The following is a 23,138-nucleotide window of genomic DNA, read 5'->3' as shown; positions in this document are numbered from 1 at the left end:
ATCTGTATGATGTTAATACCGCATCCATATTTCATTCATCTGGATTGTTACATTTCGATTTCATATATTCAAATAACACGAGTAAAATCACAGCTTTCCTGTTGACATATATAACTCAACATTTGTTACACACAGTTTTGTTGAAAAGATCATCTATCACCTACATGTAGTGAGATGATCCGATTCCAGATTTCATTTTTCTATCGCTTTCCGTTTATGAGTAATTTTTTTGTATATGTAGATGGATATGATTCGAAAAAATGATTTATTTCTTCTTTTAAATTCAGAAGAGCTGTTGCATCTAAAACAAATCCAAACTCATGACGATAAGCCACGAATTCTGCAACTTCTCTTAAATAATCGCACCTGTTATTCCCTCAACTTTTTTTTGCATATTTATGCAATAGAGTGGATCTTATGTTTCATTTCATCTAGAAAGAGGGCATCAAATACGTAGACGAGATGTCTCCGAATAAGTTAGCAGGTACTAGCTTGTTAATTATCATTCTTGAAAGGGTTATGGTAATCCTGATCATAACTTCCTACAGGAGGATTGTTGCATTGCTCAGTGAGAGCAGTGTGGTATCTGATTCTTACTTCAGTGTACCATCTGAATGCTCGCTGCATTCAGATGGTACACTGAATAGTCAAGCGCCAAGTTGGAATGAAACATTATAAATTTCATTTCGTTTTATAGGAAAAAGAACCAAGCATGCATTTAGAATTTTCATTTAATCAAAATTTGATTGCATCCCACATTTCCGGCACCCAGCTCGTTACTTTTATTCGCACATAAAAATAAATACATAAACAGATTATGCCAAAGTTTTGATACAGATCGACAGGGCTATCCGACATCTCGATCGAGCTACCTCAGACAAAAAGGGTTCTCAGCCAAATAAATTAAATGGAAAAAGTAGGATTTGATAAATAATAAAATATTAAGATAATAATACTTTGTCAAATGTTCAAATTCAGATTTGCTTCATTACGTTCGATTAATTATTACAGTATTTATTAGCTCCTGTTTCTCTCTATCAAAAAACCGTGAATCTTGACAGCTAAACAAATAACATTTCTAAAACGTTCATTAAATAAAGAATTAATCAAAATAAATAATTAACATGCTGATAAAGTTAAAAACGTATTGACATGTGAAACAAAGCTGAAACATGACATGTGAAAGAAAGGCCTCCTAATGCAAAATATCTAAATTCGTTACTGGATCTCATGGTAAATTATCATCCAGATTTTATCTATTGCAATTTTAGATTTTGTGTTCAACGACTCTTTTATGAACCAAATTTGGGTGGGATCTGCAATTTAGACTTTAAGACATTCTTCTAATATCCAGTTTGGAATTATACCACGATTTTATAAACAGGTTTTCTGAATTGAAGAATGATTAAAATGAAGAGACTCATTAGAATCTTAAAGTGGAATTTTTTTAGAGTTACAGTATTTTTCTTCACACCGTATACAAGAAAGTGAAAAATACTTTTCCTTCCATTTGATGAGAAAATGTTGTTCGTTGACTTTTTTTTATAAAAATATAAATAGATGAATTAATAACAGATCCTGTGCTTTAAATATGACTTCGTTCCATAATAATTAACAGCAATTAGCATACGTTCGTAATTCGCTCTTAAGTTTAATTCTTTAGTTCTGTTGCTTCTAGTTTATTCTCTCATCATGTAACATGAAGTGAATGAAGTATCATCAGTTAAGAAAATAAATCCAGCTAGATATAATTTTAAAGCAGTTTTTAAAAACAATTTTTATTAATATGCTGAAAAGTAAAATTTTTAATTTTCATTTTTTTTCAACTTTTCAATTCATAATATATAATTAATTATTATAAAATATTATTATAAATATAATGGTATTTTGAAATCAATTTATTCAGAAATTTACTATCAAATGGCTGCCATGTACGGAATCAAAATTTAATCGAATTAATCAATTAATCTACAATTCAATTCTATAAATACTGAAATAATGTATTGTCATTGAGAATACATGAATATAAAATTCAGAATTCGTAGTACATCAGAAAGTCAATATAAAATTTCAATGCAATAAAATTAAAAGGCAAATTTCCATGTATACAAATATGTAATAAATGAAGCAAATGAAAGTTTATAAATATTTTCCCCAGCTAATTTCAGACAATCTTAAAAACTATTTTTACATAGTTCCATGCAAGTGCACTGATGAAGCAAATAAAAGAATAATTAACCGTAATTAAAATACGTATTAAACATTTTATCTAGTTACTATCATGGAAATAGAAATGATGGCAAGTTCAATTTAAGTAATTCTATGACATTAATTTATTTACTTTTCCTTGTATAAAAAATCAATTAGTGAGTCATCATTGCTTTTATAGCTGTATTTAATTTCAGCTTTGATACTTAAATAAAACTTTGTATTGTAAGTTATCTCACTTTTAGTTAAAACTTAAAATTTTCCATGTGCAAAACATATTTTTAACTGACAATTATTTCGTAGCTCATGTTAAAATAAAGCAGAAAAGAAATAAATATAACTGTTTTCAATATTTGCATTGAAGAAAGAGAATTAAATTCAGTGTAAATTGAAATTCAATTTTCAAAAATAAATGTGAACTTTTTAAAGGACAATAAACGCACTCTTCGTTGTTTCCTTTAGCCATTTATCTGGAGCAGTTCCTGATTATTTCCGTATTTAATAAAGAGCCCACTAACTGAGATTGATAAAGAAAATTATTTTTTTTTGTCATATAATAAAAACGAAAAGATAAATACTTATGGAAAGAGTGATGTAACTATTCATGCAAAAAAGAAACTACTTGTGGCTTCATGGAAATGCAATCAGGAAAAGGTTCAAAAGATTAGTGGCGAACATTTTGATTCAGCCGCTTTGAGAATGCATTTGCTTTTGTTAGCAATGGTGCTCTTCATTTCCCCATTGATGGGACTCATTGAACCAATTGTTGTTTATTTAACCTTTCTATGACATTCGAGCATAAATATTTGTGTGACTTTATTTCTTAATATAGAAATTTGGGATGGGCAAAGAACCCAATTTAATAAGTAATGATTGATGAGGCAAATTAATTTGGAAGTTATAATGCAGATTCGAAAATTGATGAGTAATTTTTAGTATGATGTCGCTTTTTGTATACTTTTATTTAATTTGACTTGTTTCTATTTTCGTTGAGAAGAAATTTTTGTGCACTTGTGTTTTTTATGATAATGAACTACTTTCATTTTTTAAGAACTTATTTATCAATTTTACGATTAATATAATTAAATTTTCAATCCGTGCATGTGGCGTCACCTGGTAATCAGCTTGAATAAAAGTTTATTTTTGAAGATTCCATGATATTCGTAATTATGATGAACTCAAGTCTGAAAAGTATAAATTTATTAAACTAAAAAAATCTTTTTAGTGCAGTAACAAAAGTTCGTTTTAAAGGAATGTTTTGAATAAATCTTTTGTTTTATTTTTTGAGTAGTAATTCTAATATCAGATGCATTGTTGTTGATGGAAAAAGCAATCTATTACGGGACACCAGTTTAAAAAATTAATACATCTAGATAATTTTAAGGAGAATTTCCATTAAATGCAAAGATATGTTGTGAAAATGACGGTGTTTTTTTATGGCTGATAAAACTTAAAATAGAAGAGGTATAAAATTCCACAGGGACTTATTTTTCTAACATTTGATGATTTCTATTTCTAGAGTTTCCATCATTGATTGATTGATATGATTTGATGTGAGCTGAGTTGAGTTGAATAACGATGAGTTTTCGTGTTACATGCAGGCTGTTTTTTTTATTTTCCTTTAATTAAATTAATTTCTTGCTTAGAAGGTACAGCAGGGCTGTTTTAGGATGAACCGCGTAAGTTAAAGTTCATAACATGAGCTCGTAATTTATTTCAAAATTCAATGTTACATCGACATCAGGATTTTTCACCTTAATCAGCAATGCATTTAACGTGCATAAGTTCACACATCAATGGATGACCATTAGATATAAGGTCTCGAACTAGTGGTTCTCGAAGATAGTACATTACCTTCTTGCTACAGCGTCCCAGGAAGGCTTTTAGAAACTGGCATTACAATATTTCATCACGATCAAAACACACCTCATTCGGCCGACCACTTTTCTGTGAAAGCTTTTGTACCTCAACAGAATTCAAAATACATTAAGCCAATAAGGAAATTTAGAGCTTTCAAAATAAATCGTTGGTTGGGGATGAACTTGTCTTTGTTATCAAAATAAAAGTATAGTAATAAGTATAGAGAAAATAAGTATTTCAGTTTCTTTTCACGCTTTTATAGTCTTTTCAGTCATGATTTCTTTTTGGATGCAAACACATTTCATTCCATATTTTCTTTAAAAGCTTATTGAGACTCTAAAATTTGAAAGCAAATAAGAAAGCAGTCGTTTTCTTTAAAATAATAGAACATCTCTCTCTCTCTCACTCTCTCTCTCTCTCTCTCTCTCTATATATATATATATATATATATATATAAAGCAGTTTCTGTATTCCAAATACAAACCTACCTTTAAATATGAATGAAATTTGGTTGTCTAAAAGTTAAATAAAATGTCACTTTAGTAAGAAAAAAAAGTTTAGGTTTTCTTAACTATATTTTTCAAGAACAATATTTCACAAAAATAAGTTTATACCATTTTAAAATTCAAGAAATTGTTTAATTATGCTGACGTAGTTTCTTCCTCATTTTAGCAATTTTTTAAAAATATTTTTCATTATTTAGGTCATCGAATATTTTAATTATTTAGGTCATCTTTTTCCATTCTTAAATCTTTGGTTAGCAAAGTTTCTTTTCTTGGATGCATGAACTACATTCACTTCAAAGTAGATTTTAATTTACCCGCAATTTGAAGTGACACACTTTTTAAAATACTTTTCTCAAATAAAGATGATTAAATGAAGCAGTTTTTATTTATTTTCGTAAATTTTGCTTTGTGCACCATTTCTCAACTCTAATTTTAATCTCTACTTGTAAGAAAGTAATGAAAGCGCCCATTATAAATTCAGTTTCATTTTATGTTCGCAATTATTAAAATTTGATTTCATCTACATTTAGACATTTCAAGTAAGAAAAAGATGAACTTTGTACTTTCATTGGATTACTGATAAAATGAAATTTGAATTTTCACAAAATTTATCATTTAAGAAATTTGATAGTTCTGAAATTTTATCTTAAATATGACTTTGATGCTATTTTTGAAATTTTGTTTCTTGCTCAAGATACTTCATTTAGTTTTTCAAAGTATCATATGATTCTTTTAATTCGTATGCATACTGACATAGATATTATGCCATTTTTCTCACCTGTTAGCTAAAGCTGTTCAATTTGGTCACATGTAAACATTTAACTGAAAGTACTTAAAAGTAAAATGCCTTACTCGAAGGCAAGTATAGGAAAAAATAACTTTGTTTTGGATTTATTGAATTTACGTTAAATGTACGTTTTATGGCTTTAATAGTTAAAAATCAAGAAAAAGCACTATTCTGAAACAGGATAATTTTTAAAAAATTAAATTCTATGTTTTGTACATGCATTTTATTTGGTAATGGAAGTACGAAATGCTCTTTCCGATAATCAGTGTTTTAGTTCCTTTTTAAATAACTATTCGTATTAACGCTAAATAAAATTAATAAAATTAGAATTTTGATTATAGGTAATAATCATTGGAGAATCCAGTCGTGTAACTTATTCTAAACAATAATAGTAACAAGAAATATCGATTAATAATATAATGTAATATAAATGCATCAGTAATGTAAATAAACATTACAAATTCTATTAGGATATTTATTAAGAATAAATTTCCTAATATATGTGATATTAATTTAAAATGACTGCATGCTTGATTGTTGTTCACGAATACAAAATAAATGATTACCAAATTTGGATTCAACCTTCATCTGGAAGATGAGTGGGAGTTCACTTTCAATGAACAGTGCATCATTTTACTCTGCAGAAATTGAGGAGAAACAAAGGTTGCAAATGCTTTAGAATTCGAATCAAATCAATCCCTCAACACTCATATCAATCCATTTTCTGTACTAATAAAACGGAGTTGTGTTACGTCATTGTCTGTTTTATGTTCAATTTTTAGGGCATTTTCATTACTATTATGATTGTTGTAGAATCGGTTCTTATTGCCACGAATCGAATGATTCCTTAACAAGTTCAATGAATTTGGGATCTTCTGATCTTTTCAACTTGTAAGCAAATTTAATGAATCCATTCGCCGAAAAGAAGGCTTGATTTTAAAATCTCATTCATTTCTAGACGGAAACATCTTTCGTTTCATTCGGAATATGTGTGGAAAATATCTTTGTAACATTCCTCCAAACCCACCTGCGATATTTGATTTTTGACATACTTTTATTGAAATTCAGTTGTTTCATGTTTCTCTACTTTTCGGCTGTTTCATGAATATGGAAAAATGAAAACGATTCTGGAATTTTTTTAATCCTTGGTTGTTTTTAAAGTAATGAAATGTTCAGGAATAATTCTAAGAGACTCGTTCGTTTTCATTCAATTTTCAATGCATACGAATGACTTCAGTTGTGAGAAAAACAATGACTATCCAGATTCTATAATAATGAATTGAATATATAAACACTTAAAAGTGCGTTTGAAAAAACTATTTTTTAATTATTCAGGGACGAAATCATAGTTATTTCGAATCGTTAGTTATATTCAACGCCACCATCGAATAAGAAATATTTGAGACTCAAATTTTAAGTTGTCCGAGGAAAGGTAGTTTAAACATGATTTTTTCGCTTGTAGAAAGGATAATGAAAGGACAAAAATGTTTACTTTATTTCTACTTCGATTGATATTTTTAAAGTGAAAACATATATTTTGATGTTGAAGAAATACTTTTTGTTTTGGATTTTTTAGTGATGGCTCCTCAGTTTATACGAATTATTAAATCAATATGAACATTGCGTACAGAAAATCTTAGTTAGAAATAGTTTCGCGGAGTATAGTAATAATGCCTTGACCTTCAACAACTCAGACGAACATAACATCCATTAAATTTTAGAGCCTTGAGCTGAATTCTTTACTATAACTTTTTTTCATATAAAGTGATATTTTTTATGTAGTTAAATAAGCTAATAGCGATGGTCTTTTAATTATTTTATGAGTATGTGAAAACGCATTTATTGAAAATTGGTAGCATAAGTTATGGAAATATTCCGTCTTTGGAAGAAGGAAATGAATTCATATTATTCGCTTATTTATTATAATGATGCATCCTGCTTATTATACATTTTTCTATTATTCATACCGATACTGCCAATCTAAAGAATGGAAGACTAGAAATGTACATTAGTATTTTTTAAAATTTGTAGCAGAAAATTTATTCTTCTTCATAATGCAAAAGAATCGTGCGTTTGTGAATGACCAAGCCATATGAATGAAACATTTCTTCCTGGTAAGAAAGCTTAATATCACGGCGAAATGTTTCCCATTTCTCATCTACCCGATGCCTTTTATAAGGGTGATAATTTAAACTTTCAGAATGTAAAAAGGAAAACGTGTTCATATTATAGTGAACGAAATTTAATTCATTTTTAAAAAGCTAATTAATATATCTTTACCAAAATCTTTTAAGCCGCAATGATTTTTTAATAATTTTTACTCATAAATATTGAACATTCTTCAAAAAGAAAAGAACTGGGTAAATACCTGGACCTTCAGTTTCAGCTTTACAATATTACTTTTGCTTCAAAAGCTATCATAATCTTATAATAGAAAATGTATTTCAGTACAACTTTGAGTTTGGCAACAACAAAAATAATAAAAAAATAAAGCGCTCTTTTTATTAAAGCTTCATTTTTAATTTTTTAATTATTTAATATTTTCTCGCTTAATTATCTATTCTTTTTTAATGTCATAATTCATTATCATAACTTAATGAATATATCCTTGAATCGACCAACTTAGTACAGATATCCTTGAATCGAAGCTTAATTACATATTTCAAATTTATATTGTTGCTTATTATGTTATTTAGCTTAATAATTTATTCAGATCTTCGTTTGATTGCATTTTAGTCGGATATCAGACTAGAATTATTGCTCGTCGTTATGGTCATAAGTTGGCTATTATTAGCTTTAGTTGAAAATATTTGTCTTGCCAAAGCATTAGTGTTTTATTTTAAACTAGAAGACTTCTTCCGTAATGTAACCTTAAATTAATATGTAACTTTCAGTAAGTCACAAAAAATAAAACGAGTTACCCACACAACTGAAAAAAAAATCTAATGCTGAGCAGTTTTTTTGTTTCTTCTTTTTTGTTCTTTTTATATTAGCTATTATAGACATAAAGACGTAAGCATGACTTAACCTTTACCTCTCAAATTCGTATCGTCGAAGAAATGAACTACAAGTACATAGTTTAAATTTAAAATTAAGCTTTAAATTGCTTAAAAAATATTTTCGCCTGGAAATATTTTCTTTCAAATAAAAAGAAACAAATTTACAAAGTACTGACGGAGTTTCTGGATTACATTCTAAAACGAATTATAGTAGGAAGTGGATGGTAAACTTAAACATCGCGAATAATATGAAAATGAATAAAAAATAATTTTATACTATACGGAAACAACTAAAGACACATTTTTATTTCATTTGTAAAAATGGAATTTTGTAATTGAGTTAGCATTTCTTTCCTGGTGTTTTCAAATTCTGAACGCTTGTATGCTCACGATGGGAAAAGATTATTTCCAAAATTGACTGATCAACTAATATATTCATTTAATATTGGCTCCAGACAAACGGCGCCACCTGATAGTAAATTAGAGGAAAACAAAGTCGCATAATATTGTTAATGACGAATCTTCATAAGTTCTTTTTGAATTTTTTAAATTAAGGACTAAAATATTGAAAAAAATAAATAAAAATTTTACTTTTTAGTGTATTAATATATGTTTGATATTAAAAATGTCTTTAATTGATTTTTAAAACTATGTTTTTTTATGCTTCAAGAAACTGAGGAAACTATAAACAAAACTATGAAAATAAATGTAGGCATTTATTCCAATCATCTTTCTACTGAAGAAAAAAAAAACAATAAGAAGATTTAATACTGAAAAACGATAAATGATAAAAGGTTCGAATGACTTTTTTTATAGGAAAATGCATATTTGGAAAAGGAATAACGAATCAGCCGCAGAAAATATGAGACAAAAACAATTTCAAGTTCTCATTTAGCTGAGTTTCCTAAATTGTACTTCAAATGTAATGATTCAAGTGAAATTAATATATTTAGGTAGATGCAAAATAGCTGAAAAAGTAAAATAAATATTAGATTTTATCTTTTCAAAAATGAAAATGTTACGAATTTATAACGTTACAAGCCTATAGCGAATCACGATTACCGAGTTTTATATCGAAATACATCTAGCAATATTTTGAATTTACAGCGTTCTCCAGAAAAACATACATTAGGGATGATATTATACAGATCTCTCGATATTGTTCTAAAATTTGAAATAACCATTTTCCCCCAGGAAGGAAAAAGACTCCCAAGTTTCTGCTAGTTTAATGTTCTAGGGGAAAAAATAGGCATTTTTTAAAAAACAAATATGTATTCAAGCTATTTAATTTGCCCATACATCGCTTTATATACTTCTTGAGTGCAATAAATAAATAAATAAAAAAGACATAATATGATTTCTTTTTGTTATCTATAGCATCCATTTTAATCTGACATCAATTTTTCTTCTGAAGCTTCTAATGAGATGTGAAATAAATAGAATGGGATCCAGCGAAATTTTCCTTCGAATGATTTATATTCATATCAGTCAGAGAAAATATAAAAACATGCAAAAATATAATAATAACAAGCGAACCGTAGCCACAGAATAGAATTGAAACAAGGTTTTAGATATGACTGAGAAAATAACAGGTGATGTTTTTTCAAGTATTAATTATTTTTAACGAGCAGATGGTTTGCTTTTCCTGAAAACAACAGAAGCGTAGATCAGTAGATCCAACCCCGTTATTTAGATCAGTTTTCAATGCGTGTTTTATTCTTAATACATAATTAGTTTTCCTTTTTCAAAAATAACTTCAAAACCCACAATTTACTATTGGTATGTCTCGGCGAAACCCTTTTATGTCTCTTCGAATAGTGAAAGCAGACATAGGGAATTCCTACTCTTTGGTGGGAAACTCTTTTTGGTGCAATAAAAGGTCCCCTCAAATCATTTGACAAGAATTCGCCCCCAAAACTTTGTGCGTCAATCGGTGCTTTAGATTTTAGTTACACATGAAAAGTAAGTATTTATTCTTTTAAAATGCCATTACTTGTCTCAATTTTATGTTTTGAAAGAATTTGTTGGTCGTTTTCTCTGCACCAGTCTACTGAAATGTTCATTTTTTAAAAATTAAGTTCCTTTATTAATATATCTTATTTATATTTAACAGATGGGAAATTTTTTGCAATTGATACTTACTACTGAAGCAGAAATGAGTAACCATTTAAAATGATTGTCTTTTTACAGAACTTTTCTTTCATTTTAAAATTAATGTTTTAAAATCATCAATGATTTTTTTCACTTATATGACGTTCACCTTTGATTTGATTTAATTTCAAAGGGCAATGACAAACTTTTGAGTCATATAAGAGCTACTAATTTAATCAAATTTAGTTATATTATGTTCTCTTTTGAAGCAATATGAAAGCTATTTTAAGGACAGACCTCTTAGTTTTAACCATGATCAGACAATACCTAAGTAGTCAATATTCTCTCCACACATTCGGGTTACCAAAAGATGGATGTATTTGACACATACTAATCCAGTTTCAATAAAGAACTCCCGAGGAAACGCATGTCTCGAATTCGACCACTACAATCTCTATGTTATTATTCCATTTCATTTAATTGCTTTGATTTATCGTTTCAAATCGACATAAAGCAAATAATGTTATCCCAGCTTCCAAGAGTTAATGAAAAAGACTTAGAAAAAAAATCACCAAACAGGTTTAATATCGAATGCAAAACATACATTATATGCTATTTTGAAACGATGGCGATTTCAGTCATGTTTTCAGGGTTTGATAGAAACACATGTAGTATATTATACACCACCGATTAATACTTTCACAAATAAATTTAATAAAATTCTTTCAAAGGCGCATTTTTAATAATACACTAAATTGTATAACGCTTTTTATTTTAATTATTTTCTACTTTAATTTATGATTCATGATAATAATTATTAAAAAATTTCATCGTGTTTTTTTTCTTCTCAAATTTACTAATACATGGTGCCATTCGCATAGTTTCAAAATTTGATATAAATTAATTGATGAACTAATAATGAGCACAAAAAATATTAAAATAACGTTTTATCACCTAGAATGCACTAGTTGAAAAAATTTGAAAACTCTAGCACAGCCTTAAGCGAGTGAAATCTTGATCATATAAAGACAGAATTCCTTACAAAAATTATATTTATAATAAAAAGAAAATAGTTTTTTTTGAGAAATAATATTTTTATAAAAATTTCTAAAATAGAAAAAAAAAAGAGATTTTGCGAGCTAATATTTTGTTTTTAATTTTTCCTTTTTCATTACAATACAATCTCAATATATTCGTTTTGTGATAGACAAATTGACTCGTCATCGCTTTAATAGTCATCGTTATAGTTTTAATTCATTATCCAAGAACAGATTTAAACTAATTACAAGAACGACTCAAAAAAATTCTTTAAATGCTAATTTCTGATTCTGAAAAGTTCTTTTGTTATTTAACAATATTTAAAAGCTCCTTTCACAGTTAAAAAGATAAAAATTTTAGCATTTTTATTGTAATTTAAAGGAGCATTGGTCTCTATATCTAAAATGCTCTCTCTTGTAATGCCGCACCTCATATAATTATTTGAATTCTGTCTATTTACACACAGTTGTTAACATTGTATGCAAGAACACCTTGAACCCACGGTATTTTATTTGTTTTTTTGTTCCACTATCATGAATTTTGGTTCATTTCAATAATTGCATTTGGTACCGAGTCAAAAACTTCGACTACCAACTCAACACAGTTGTCTTTTCCTTCCCCTTTCCCGCTAGACTTCTTTCTTGACATTTGGCAAGAGTTTAGTCAAAGCCTGTCTTTATGTTTTTAAGTGACTGCTGAAGAAAGGTCTTCAGTGACAAACGGCTTGTCAACTATTTTATTGATTAGATCAAGCGAAATGTGACTTGCATGACGTTCGAAATATGAAAAGTACGAGCTATATTTGGCAAATTTTGGGAATGAAAATTTTAGAAACCTTTTAACAAAAATATCTAAGCTAATACTCTCCCCTTTTCTAAATTATTCTCCATAAGAATGCATATAATATACACTGGATATGGATGCATTCTGTTTCATTACAGAATGCATCCATGTTCGGCTCCAGTTGCTCTTTATCAGTTATGAACAAGGGCACTGTTTCAATGCAAGCAGAAACATTTCTTCCTCGTTATAAGTATCCTCTCATCTCAACGCTTGACAAAGAGAACTCTGAGTACAGATTTGAGTTCATTTTCTCCATAAAAACTAAATTCACCTACTTGTACTTTATTAAGGACATGTGATTATGAAAGGCAATTTCCCCCCCAGGGGAAATCAGCATTAAAGGAATAATATATCTATCTCAAATCTACCCGTTTCTGCTTTCTCGTATAGGAAGAATGAAAAGTCGTCAAATAATCCAAACTTGAGAGTTTGATGTATTTCAGACGTCCGAAAAATACATTCAAAAAATACGTCTGTTTGTGAACAATTTGAGTATTATTTGTCCTAACAATTTTAGTATATTATTTGTACTCCAAATTTTCATTCAAAGGAAGTCTGTTCGAATATTAGTTAACCCGATAAATACAAAAAGCTAGACAGATAAGATCTGATACACAGATTTAACATCTAATATGTATGTAGATATTTATCACCGTCGTCTATCGATTTGTATGCGTGTCAACGTCAAAGATGCAATGATTGAAATATAGCAAAGTCAGCATTTCATTTGAATCAGTCGTCAAAAATACACGTTTGCTTTTGTAATACTTATGCATCCTAGCGATTAATCGCACTCTCATAGGATATTATTCTCAAGCGGTTAATAATACACTAGTATATTTATAAGAGAGTATGCGAGAAAGTTTCAGGAGACCATTTGTTTTATTTACGATCTAAATGTTTCATCTAGCAATTGAACTAAATTACTAGTGATTAGAAAATCATTTCATGTATTCAGGTAGAATACAGAACTGAATGAATTGCTGATTTTTTTTTTTTTTTTTTTTTCATTCGAGTTCATAGATTTTAGAAAAATACAAACGAAAAGCACTTTGGAGAGAAAATTAATTGAAGGAACAGAAAAAAATGGGGAGAAAGCTAAATTCCTATATATTATTCTTAATTCTAAAAAATAATGTTCATTAAAACTGGAGGGAATCTATATGACAGCGCTTAGAAAAAGATGTAAAATAATGGTGAATAATTATGATTTCATGATAACTGTTTCTCAACAATCTTTTAAAATAAGCTTCATTTTTTCGCCTGATGCTTATTTTAAGCTAATTAGGGCAGTCAGGTGAGTATTTAATTCCTAAACAGTTGATGTTTGAAAAAAACTGCCACTGAACTGCTATCTTAATTAACAAAAAAAGAAGGTTAAAAAGTACAGATTTATTGTGGGGTTCGTTAAAATTACTGAATTAATATTTAATCAGTAATTTTAATCTCACTTCTCAGATTAGCATAAAAAAGGTGAAATGAAAAAAATCTTTTTTTTGAAATTGAAATAGAGTCCCTTGCTCATTTCGAATACGAAAAACAGATCAATGATATGAAAAATATCATAAAATGGAAAGGGATTTAATTTTTTTAGCTTGTGAAAGCAATAATATTAAAACAGTATTAATTTTTATTGAAATGAATAAAACATCTAAATAACACTAATTATCACAGATTTGAAACAATTTATTATGACTTTGATTAAGATTCTTCTTATTAGGCGATTATAAAAAGCACTTCTTAGATAACCTCTGAAAGCTTACAATGCATATTTTTTTAAAGAAAATTAAAAATATTTTTTTAAATTTCTAGCGAGTCCATTTATAAAATCCGTTGGTTCTTTTTGAAATAAAAATTTCGACGGTAAATGAATTGTTCAAGTATTTATTTTTGATTAACGCTGTTTAAGTTTATAATAGTGATGGGAATTAATTTGACTAAAATACGAATATCAACAATAGTTTTCATCTTGATTAATAAATAAACAGCTAGAAGTAATATTAAATTAAAACTACTGTATTGAAATCCGACTGTATCGTAGAACCAGAAATAAAAAATTAACTCTAATCCTAAGGATAGTTCTAATATGAATTTCTATCCGCCTCTAATACCTAAGTAAAGCTCTCAAAGTCCTATTCTCCAAGGATCTAATTGTGCCTTCCCAATAAATTCATCTATTCATTTCTGCTCAGTTGGTGAAATTTATGAAAAGGTAATCCATCTCCTCTGATCCTGTGCATCGTGGAATGATTGCAATTCCTCAAAGCCTTAACGATTGCAGATTCATTTGTCAGAATACAAATAAATTAGAATTGATTCAAAGGGGAAATATGACTTTCAATAAAAATAAGAATACGTAATTAGACAGATCAGATTCATTTGATACTGTTGAAACTAATTTTGTGCCAATAAAATGGATCGCTTTCAATTTCTAGCGAAAATAATTTAATCCATTGATTTACTTTAATTCTCCTTTTAAAAGAATCTCGTCGTTTGAAGAAGGGGAAGAGGATCCAATCTGAGTTCACTGGCTAATTGATTCTATCAGTGTCCTTTTGAAGTTACATTAGTGCTATTTGGAGGTGAATCTCATAATTTCGAATATGATCAGATGTCGAGTATGACATTTAAGCTCTTCCACTTCATACTAATTGGAGGACATCTGTTCCCAAATTGAAGCACTAGATAAACTTCAAAATTGTGTGATTCTTTATTCTTGAATTCTAAATCAGTTGCTCATACTGAATTTGAAAATTCCAAGACATGGTTTGTTATTGAAAAGTGAAAGAACATTAGTCAATAGGAAGTAACTCAAACTGATACGACTTATGAGATAGTACATACGTTTGTATCAATTCTTTTTCTTATTTAAATCACTCTGAAATTTTTTTTGAACTTTCGATTAAATACTTCGATTAATTTTTGGATGTGTTTCATTTACATGTCAGAGAAAACAGCATTTGGGTTTAACTAGTATACAGAAACTTATACACAGCATTGTTTATGACATAATTGTATTCTCTAAATTAACGAATTTGATTAGTTAATTATTGAGTTAACATTATTAACTAGTTAGTAAACTATTAGCAAAATATTAGTTGAACTCTTTTTTTTCTTGTTATCTATACAAAAAAAAAAACTTTTTCTAAATGGATTTATCTAGATAACTATACTGAAATTGGTCAAACTTGTAGAAATTACTTATCGAATCTTTCAAGGAATTGGAATCAATTATATTTTAAAAAAGGATCAAAAATAAATATGTCCTTCCTCTGGAAAGAAACTCTAAGTAATTCAATAAACTACCTTAAATATTATTTAATTATAATTGATGCGCCTTCAACTCTTGAAAATTATTTCCATTTAGTAATGAGATAAGTTTGCGTTTTTGCGTAAATAAATCGTAATTGCTTTAATCGAATGAATGTACTTATAATGATTATTTATCCTTAAGCTCGCAATTTATTTAAAATATTCGGATGTTGAATTGAGAACATTTTCTTAAATGCTCCTAATTCATTCAAACACATTTTGTTTTTTTCATCTTGAAACGTGACAGTTGAAAAGAAACTTTCCTTTTATGAATTTTACTTTTTCTGAATTTCTGAAACGATTTTTTAAAGATCGTCATTTTTGTACGCGTCGTATTCTTTAAAATGTCAAGATACAGTTTGCCGGAATTTAATGGATTAGAAGGAAGCATTTAAACTCTCCAGTAAAATATCGCTTTCTTGAAAACACCTAAGTTAATGATATATTTTTAGATGAATTCAAAGTGATTCTTTTATGAGAAGTATTTGCTGCGTTTAACTGATTTCCTTATTTTTAATATCAGTCAGAAATATTAATGGTTTTAAATTAGTTTTAAAAAAGTGAAAAGTCAGCTACTTTTATTCTCAGATAATTTTAAAAAATGAGTTCTTTCTCATAAACTAAAACAATATTGCATCATTTTATTTTACAGGCAGTGGGAAGACTCTCTAATAAAGATGTAATCCCCTTTTTTTTTGGCATAAAAATTGGGGATTTAGAGCAACTCCACAATCTTATTATCATAGTGTAGTGAAGAAAACTCAATTTCATTTATCGTGTTGAGTCATCGCATTCCCATATAACGATTCAAAATCGGAATTGATTTTACAATCTCGATGTCTTTCACCCACCTAAAGGTTTATATTTCGTAGATATCAGACAGACGAACTTCTCCATGCTAAATAGGACACATTTCATCTGGATGGTTTTTGAATTAGCATGATCATAAACAGAAATGTCTGCAAGCTGAAGATCTCGAGATCGAATTTTTCAGGATTACAATACATCTCGTATACATGAAACTAAAAGCAGCTTCTTAAGATTTGAAGAATTCAATTTGCTGGTCTACAAATGAGCCCGAACATGCAAAAGATTTGGGAATGTTCATTTTTGTCTTTAGCTTCGTTTTAGACTGAAAAGAATTGATTGAATATTCTGGTCTCATTCTTTGATTATTTTTATCCAAAATTCAAAACAGATCTAAAATTTTATTTTAATGTAAAGACCATATACCCAATTTCACTCATCTAAAAGATAGACTCTCTTTCTTTTGAGGGATTTCATCCAAAACATTGACTCAAATTCAAAATAATACCAAATATTTTCCATGACTTTCTATTTTTATGTTACACATATATACGGATATACATAATTCTCAATATGATCTCGGGAGATATAAAACGCGTATATTCATCAAATTTCAAAATAGAAAACGTACTATATTGTCACAATATGGAGAAAGTCAAGGGAAGATCAAGAAAAAGTTCTACGTTTACTAATATTGATGATAAAAAATATCAATAAACATCCAATTATTATTACTGACGTTTTATAGATCTGCATTTTTTACAATCATATCTTATCAAATAGATTTGTTTTGTTGGAATAAATATTCTTGTATTTGAAATGATTATACATTTCAGAATAGTATTATGATTAAAACCACTATGTCAATGTTATTGTAACGTATATAATATTTATATGTAACACCACTATGTAAACCACTTATTTTATTTATGGTATAATAAATTTTGGAAAATGTTTTATTCAAATCTCTATTTGCTATTGTCTTTTTGTGCTGGGTTTTCTGTAGTGCAGTATGAAAGGCTTCTAAGTAATCAATTGGAACATTCAATGGATAACAGTTCGAATATTTGTTGATATCTTCGTATCTGTTTTGAATCATTCCTATTTGAATTTTCCAATGATTAATAAAAAGGCTCTTTGATTTTGTACTATAAAGCAGAATTTTCATATGTCAAAAATATAGAGTACGATAAATGTGAAAGTTGGATGAAAGAAATTCAAATTTCATAGCATATTTTAAGTGAATGTGAGGAATTTTCTCATTGGATTGTTTTCAGGGATTTGATACTTTGCTTTCGAACTTTCCTTTCAGACTTTTCATAAAGAAGCTATTAATGAATGCTTTTCACTTTTAATAAATTTAAGTTCAAATACTTTTCACTATCCAAAAAAAAGTGTCTGTTTTTCAAAATTTATTTATATTTTTTATTCATTTCAGGGATTAATATATTTCATAATTCAATATTATAAATGTTAGAGAATTTTTAATTTACTAAGAAATAGCGTCATTTGTATGGAATCAAAATTTAATTTAAATGAATCTATTTATGAATAATTAAGTTCTGAAATTATAAAGATGCAACATCGCTATCGAGAACAGAATTTCAAAACAATAATACAGCAAGAAGTAAATGAGAAGATCGATCACGATTTGTTTACCTTTACAAACATTCAAGTTAATGTATGAAAATCAATTTCGAATAACAAAAAAAGAACTATCACAACAAAATTTCGCGTCAGCATTTCATTGATTTTTCATAAAACTCATTTCTCAAAATTGAGAATTAAAATTCTAATATTTAGATCCTTATTAATTCTTTTCAAATTAAATATGAAATTTTGATCTTATTACAATCCAGTTTTTGAGAAAGGAATTTGAAGGAATAAATATCATAAAAAAAGTATATATTCTGCAATCCAATATTATATATATATATATATGCTTGCATCATTTTATATATATATTATATATATATATATAGGCACTGATTGAAATGAAGTTATTGAAATAATAAAAATAGATAATTCTAAGCTTTTATTTCTCTCAAAGAAGGTCTCAGTCTCATTAGTGTCAGACCATTCGTCTCAATGATAAAAAGAATTTCAGTCATAAGTAATACAATCTCATTAGTTTAATTAAAAATGTTAATTGAATAGCAGATTTCATTACAGTAAATCAGCTACCTTCCATTATTTCGCTTTGACACTTCAGCAATAAAGAAGGACCTGAATCAAATATTTTTTTGAGCTTCTAGTTGAAAAGATGCGTTTGTGTTTTGTTTTTTTACACAGGAATTCAGCTAACATTCATTATTTCGCTTTAATGTTCTTTTTCTGAAGAAAATGTCAAAAATAATCTTTTTGAAATAATTATTTGGAAGGCCTTTCTTCTCCATTCGGATGTTCTAATCATGTTTAAGAAATGAACTTGTGTTCTGCTTTATTATAACATAAATAAGATATTTAATATAATGACGATTAAAATTAGAAAAAAAAAGAGATTAATGAAGTAGGCATTTTTTGAAAATGTTATTTGGAATGTGTGTGTCTATTTTGTTTTTTATACAGGAATTAAAAGAAACAATCATTATTTCACTTTAACACTTTTTCCTGAGGATGGGGTTATTATTCGGAGAGTTTCTTTACTCCAAGCTGACACAAGTTTGACCTATGTTACCATAACATTAAAGATGGTATAAAAGACTCTTTTAAATTAATGAAAAAAAGGAAACATATTATACTTTTTTTGAAAATGTTATTTAAAATATGCTTGCATTTTTTTTCCTATACGGTAATTTAATTAACTTTTGTTATTTCGCTTTAAGGCTGTTTTTTTGAAGAAGGAATTAAAGAGATTCTTTTTTGAAATCATTACTTGATATTTTTTCCACAACACAAATCCAGGTTTCCTAATTTTACTTCATAATGCATAGTAGCAACACAAATCGAAGATTTCATACAATGGCTTTTTAAATAATGGAAAGCAGAAATGGGTAAAGTTTACATTTTTAAGCTTATTTATTAATTTCTTGTCTTTTACCGTAAATGAATTAAACTAACTTTCATTATTTCAGATCTTTCTCGAAAAATCAATATTCATAATTTATTTACTATTTAGATTTTCCTTTTTTTTTTTTTTTTTTTTTTTTTGTAAAGAGTTTTGTTTCGCATTATCATAACATATGACTATAATTATACGCAAAACTGTTAAAAATTTTAAAAAAAATACCTTGTACAACATATAAAAGTTTCTATTCAAATAACAGGCGAATAAAGTTATGCTAACTTTAAAAATAATCTTGCATTTTCCCAAATATGTAATATTTAAAAGAAAATAATTGCGCTTAATGTATAATTAATTCCAAAAATTTTTCAAAATTAAAGGAAAAAAATTGAGAAAGAAAGTTTATATAAAAGTTCTATTTTGCACATTATTTTTTCCTTATTTTATATACAGAAAGAAATTTAAAAAGCATACTCAAGTCAAAAATTTTATATATCAACGTTTTATATTTAAAAAAAAATAACATCGTATAGTAAATGAGTAATCGTTAAAAAGAAATTATTTTAATGACGACGCTTTTCTTCAAACATTTTTGCGTTTTTCATTTTACTTTATTTTTATAGAGAGAGAAAAATAAACTCTGTTTATTATAAATTTGATCTCCTGTTTTTTTCAATAAGTAAGAGAGTTTGAATAACAAGCATTATTTGGAAATGAGATTGAATTGAAAATATATCTAACATGAAGATAGGACAAATATTTGGAGCAGTCCTATGCAATTTATTGTACTGCAATTCAATTTGGCACAAAATTGGATCGTAGAATTTATTAGAAAGTTTTAAATTATCAAAAAAAATCCTCGTAATGCAAAAGCTAATCAAGTATTATGTGAAAATTGCATCAAATATTGGTTGGTTCATTTAAATTCATCTACTCTTGTTACAACATTCCAACAATAGTTAATTATTCGCTGACAAAATATTAATAACAATAATAGTATATCTGCATTTTTCATTAGTTTTACATTTTCTTTATAAAAAAAATAAAATGTAAACAATACAAATATAATAATACAATTATAAATAATATAAATCTAATAATACAATTATAAATAATATAAATCTAATAATACAATTATAAATAATATTACTTATAAATTCAAATGAGCTGTTTCTATTGTTTGGCGTATTATGTAGTAACACAAATAAAGAATGACACAGATGATGAAATAAAACTGCATATTAATTTTTTTTGTTCTGTTTCTGTTACGGTTGTACTTAATGATTTTTCAAACCGAAATTTAAAGATATAATATGTTTTTTTTTAATTGATAACACTCTGCTCAAAATCGTATTTTTTTACATCATCAGTTGTTGCTCTTTTAAACCAATATAATTACAATGGAAACTAAATGTTAATTAAGTACTCGCAAAATAATTAAAACTCTTACATATAATTTATTTAATAAAGCTAGAAGTTTTTAATTGAATGTCAAGTCATTTACAACTGTTGCATTGAAATACTAATGTTGGAAACACATTAGATGCATTTTCTAGAATTCCATTTCATGACATCTACTGGTAATATAAAACATTCCGTATCTAAAACAAAAACCTTTTTCATGGCATTTTCGAGACAAAAATTTCTGTGAATCTTCTAGCAACATAAAATATTCCATACATCACATTTAAATTTAAAAAAAGTTTAAGTTTAAAGTTTTAAAAGTTATAAAATTATTTGATTGCTTTTGTGTCATTCTATGTTAACACTAGAAATAAAAACAAACATATGAAAATAATACCAAGAAAGGGATTTTAGATTTGGTGATTTGTTTTCGACGAAATATATAACAGATTCATATTGTCATTTTCTGAGGTATACACAAAAATTGTTAACATATCACATCTTTTTTGGCTAATTGATCTTTTATTCATTGTTTGAATAGTTAATTTTTATGATTTCAAGTTCAAATCGGTAACTTCGAAATATGTTAGATTGTAATAATTCATTTCACAAATTTTATAAATAATTCATTTCAAGTGATTAGAATTCAGAAAATATTCTACATTCACAGTAGATTCTTCCATAATTTTTAATAGTAAATTATAATAATAAAAATATTCTCATACTTTGATGTATAATTGCATTGTACTCAAAACCGATACGGATACGTAAAATTATATAAATTCAAACACTAAATAGAAAAAGTATTAATTGCATTACTTAATACGTTTCAGTGTAGAAAAATCTACTTTTTTTTTAAACTCAAAGCACAACTCGTACATTTATAAATGCTTTCGTTATATTAATACGAAGAATAAGTTTAAAAATGAAACTGACATATATTCACTTTTTATCTGAAGATACCTTATTCTCCAACAGATAATTCGAGGATTTCAAGGAACAAATGCTAAGAATCGTTCCTACTAATATAAAATCAGCGTAAATTTAAGTATAAGTTTTTTAAATAACTCTTAAAAAGTAAGTTAAATTATATTTACGTCAAGATAATTTATTTTCATCGCAGAGAGTATTTTATACCTCAAAACATTTCCATTTATGTTAATATAAAAACAGATAAAACTTACCAATATAAACAATAAAGATAATACATATTATATACTAATTGTTTTTATTTAAATATATGAGTTTCTTAAATGTTCAGTCTAAATTCTATATAAAAGCGAATTACAAAAATCAAAAAGGTGCAAGAGATATTTATTTTGAGGGTTCTGTACAAAAATTAAATCATTAAATGAACAATTTCTAAAATTAATTACTTTCGAAAAATAGTCACGTCTTATTTAAATGAGATTAATTAATTACGGGTAGAAATGCAATTTTAAGGAAGGAGGGGGAATAAAAAAACAAATTCCAAAGTTAAAAGAGGAAATGAAAACCAAAACAAATATAAAAAAAACTTTTTTAATAATATCTTCAACGAATGATGAGCATTTATTATCAATAAATGAGCATTTCAACATTATTCTTTTGTAAACTACATTCCTAGTATTTTTCTGTACAATATAATTAACAAGAATCTCTTAAACAATAGAATTATTCGAAAACACATAGTTCATTTATAATAATTTATAATACAATCAAGAATACGGAGTAGACTTATTAATATGTTTCAAATATTATCTTTAAACCAGCATTTTTGAAAGAAATTATCGATTTAATTAACAATGTACAAAAGTCTCAATTAATAAAAATTTTACATTAAGATTATTAATTATTGCTTATTAAGAGTACATCAATGCTTTCAGATTATTCTTTTTAGAAATTCAAGCTTTATTTTCAAAAACAGAAACAATTTAAAGGATAGAACATCTGAAAAAATAATTTTTATTTTTTTATAATGCAAAGAAAAATCAAACAAATTTGAGAAAAATTGGAAAATAATACTAAATTTTCAACATTCATAGTATCTTATATTTCACAAAACTCATTAATACAAGTTCAAATATTAAAACATTCTAATATTCGGCACACTCTGTATAGATTTAATAAATTCAAGATAGAATAGGAACTAATTATACACCCCTTACATTATATCTTATTTTCTTTATAAAAATATTTTTATTGCTTGTAACCTACAAAAACTCACAACTAAAAATATTCATTTAGCATCTGTTCTGATGTTTAAAACGCGCCTTTAAGGGAAAAGTAATCATTTCCAA

At 27.0% G+C, this 23,138-nt stretch overlaps 1 protein-coding gene across 2 annotated transcripts in view; it reads right to left on the bottom strand.

Moving 5' to 3' along the window:
• The window catches only part of LOC129960252 (synaptotagmin-1-like), a 123,430-nt gene that overhangs the window by 80,313 nt on the left and 19,979 nt on the right, over nt 1-23,138 (bottom strand). The gene's annotated exons all lie outside the window — the stretch shown is intronic.

Source organism: Argiope bruennichi, chromosome X2 (assembly GCF_947563725.1).
Source record: "Argiope bruennichi chromosome X2, qqArgBrue1.1, whole genome shotgun sequence".
In the NCBI taxonomy this organism is placed as follows: Eukaryota; Metazoa; Arthropoda; class Arachnida; order Araneae; family Araneidae; genus Argiope; species Argiope bruennichi.
This window is presented reverse-complemented; position numbering and strand designations above follow the sequence as displayed.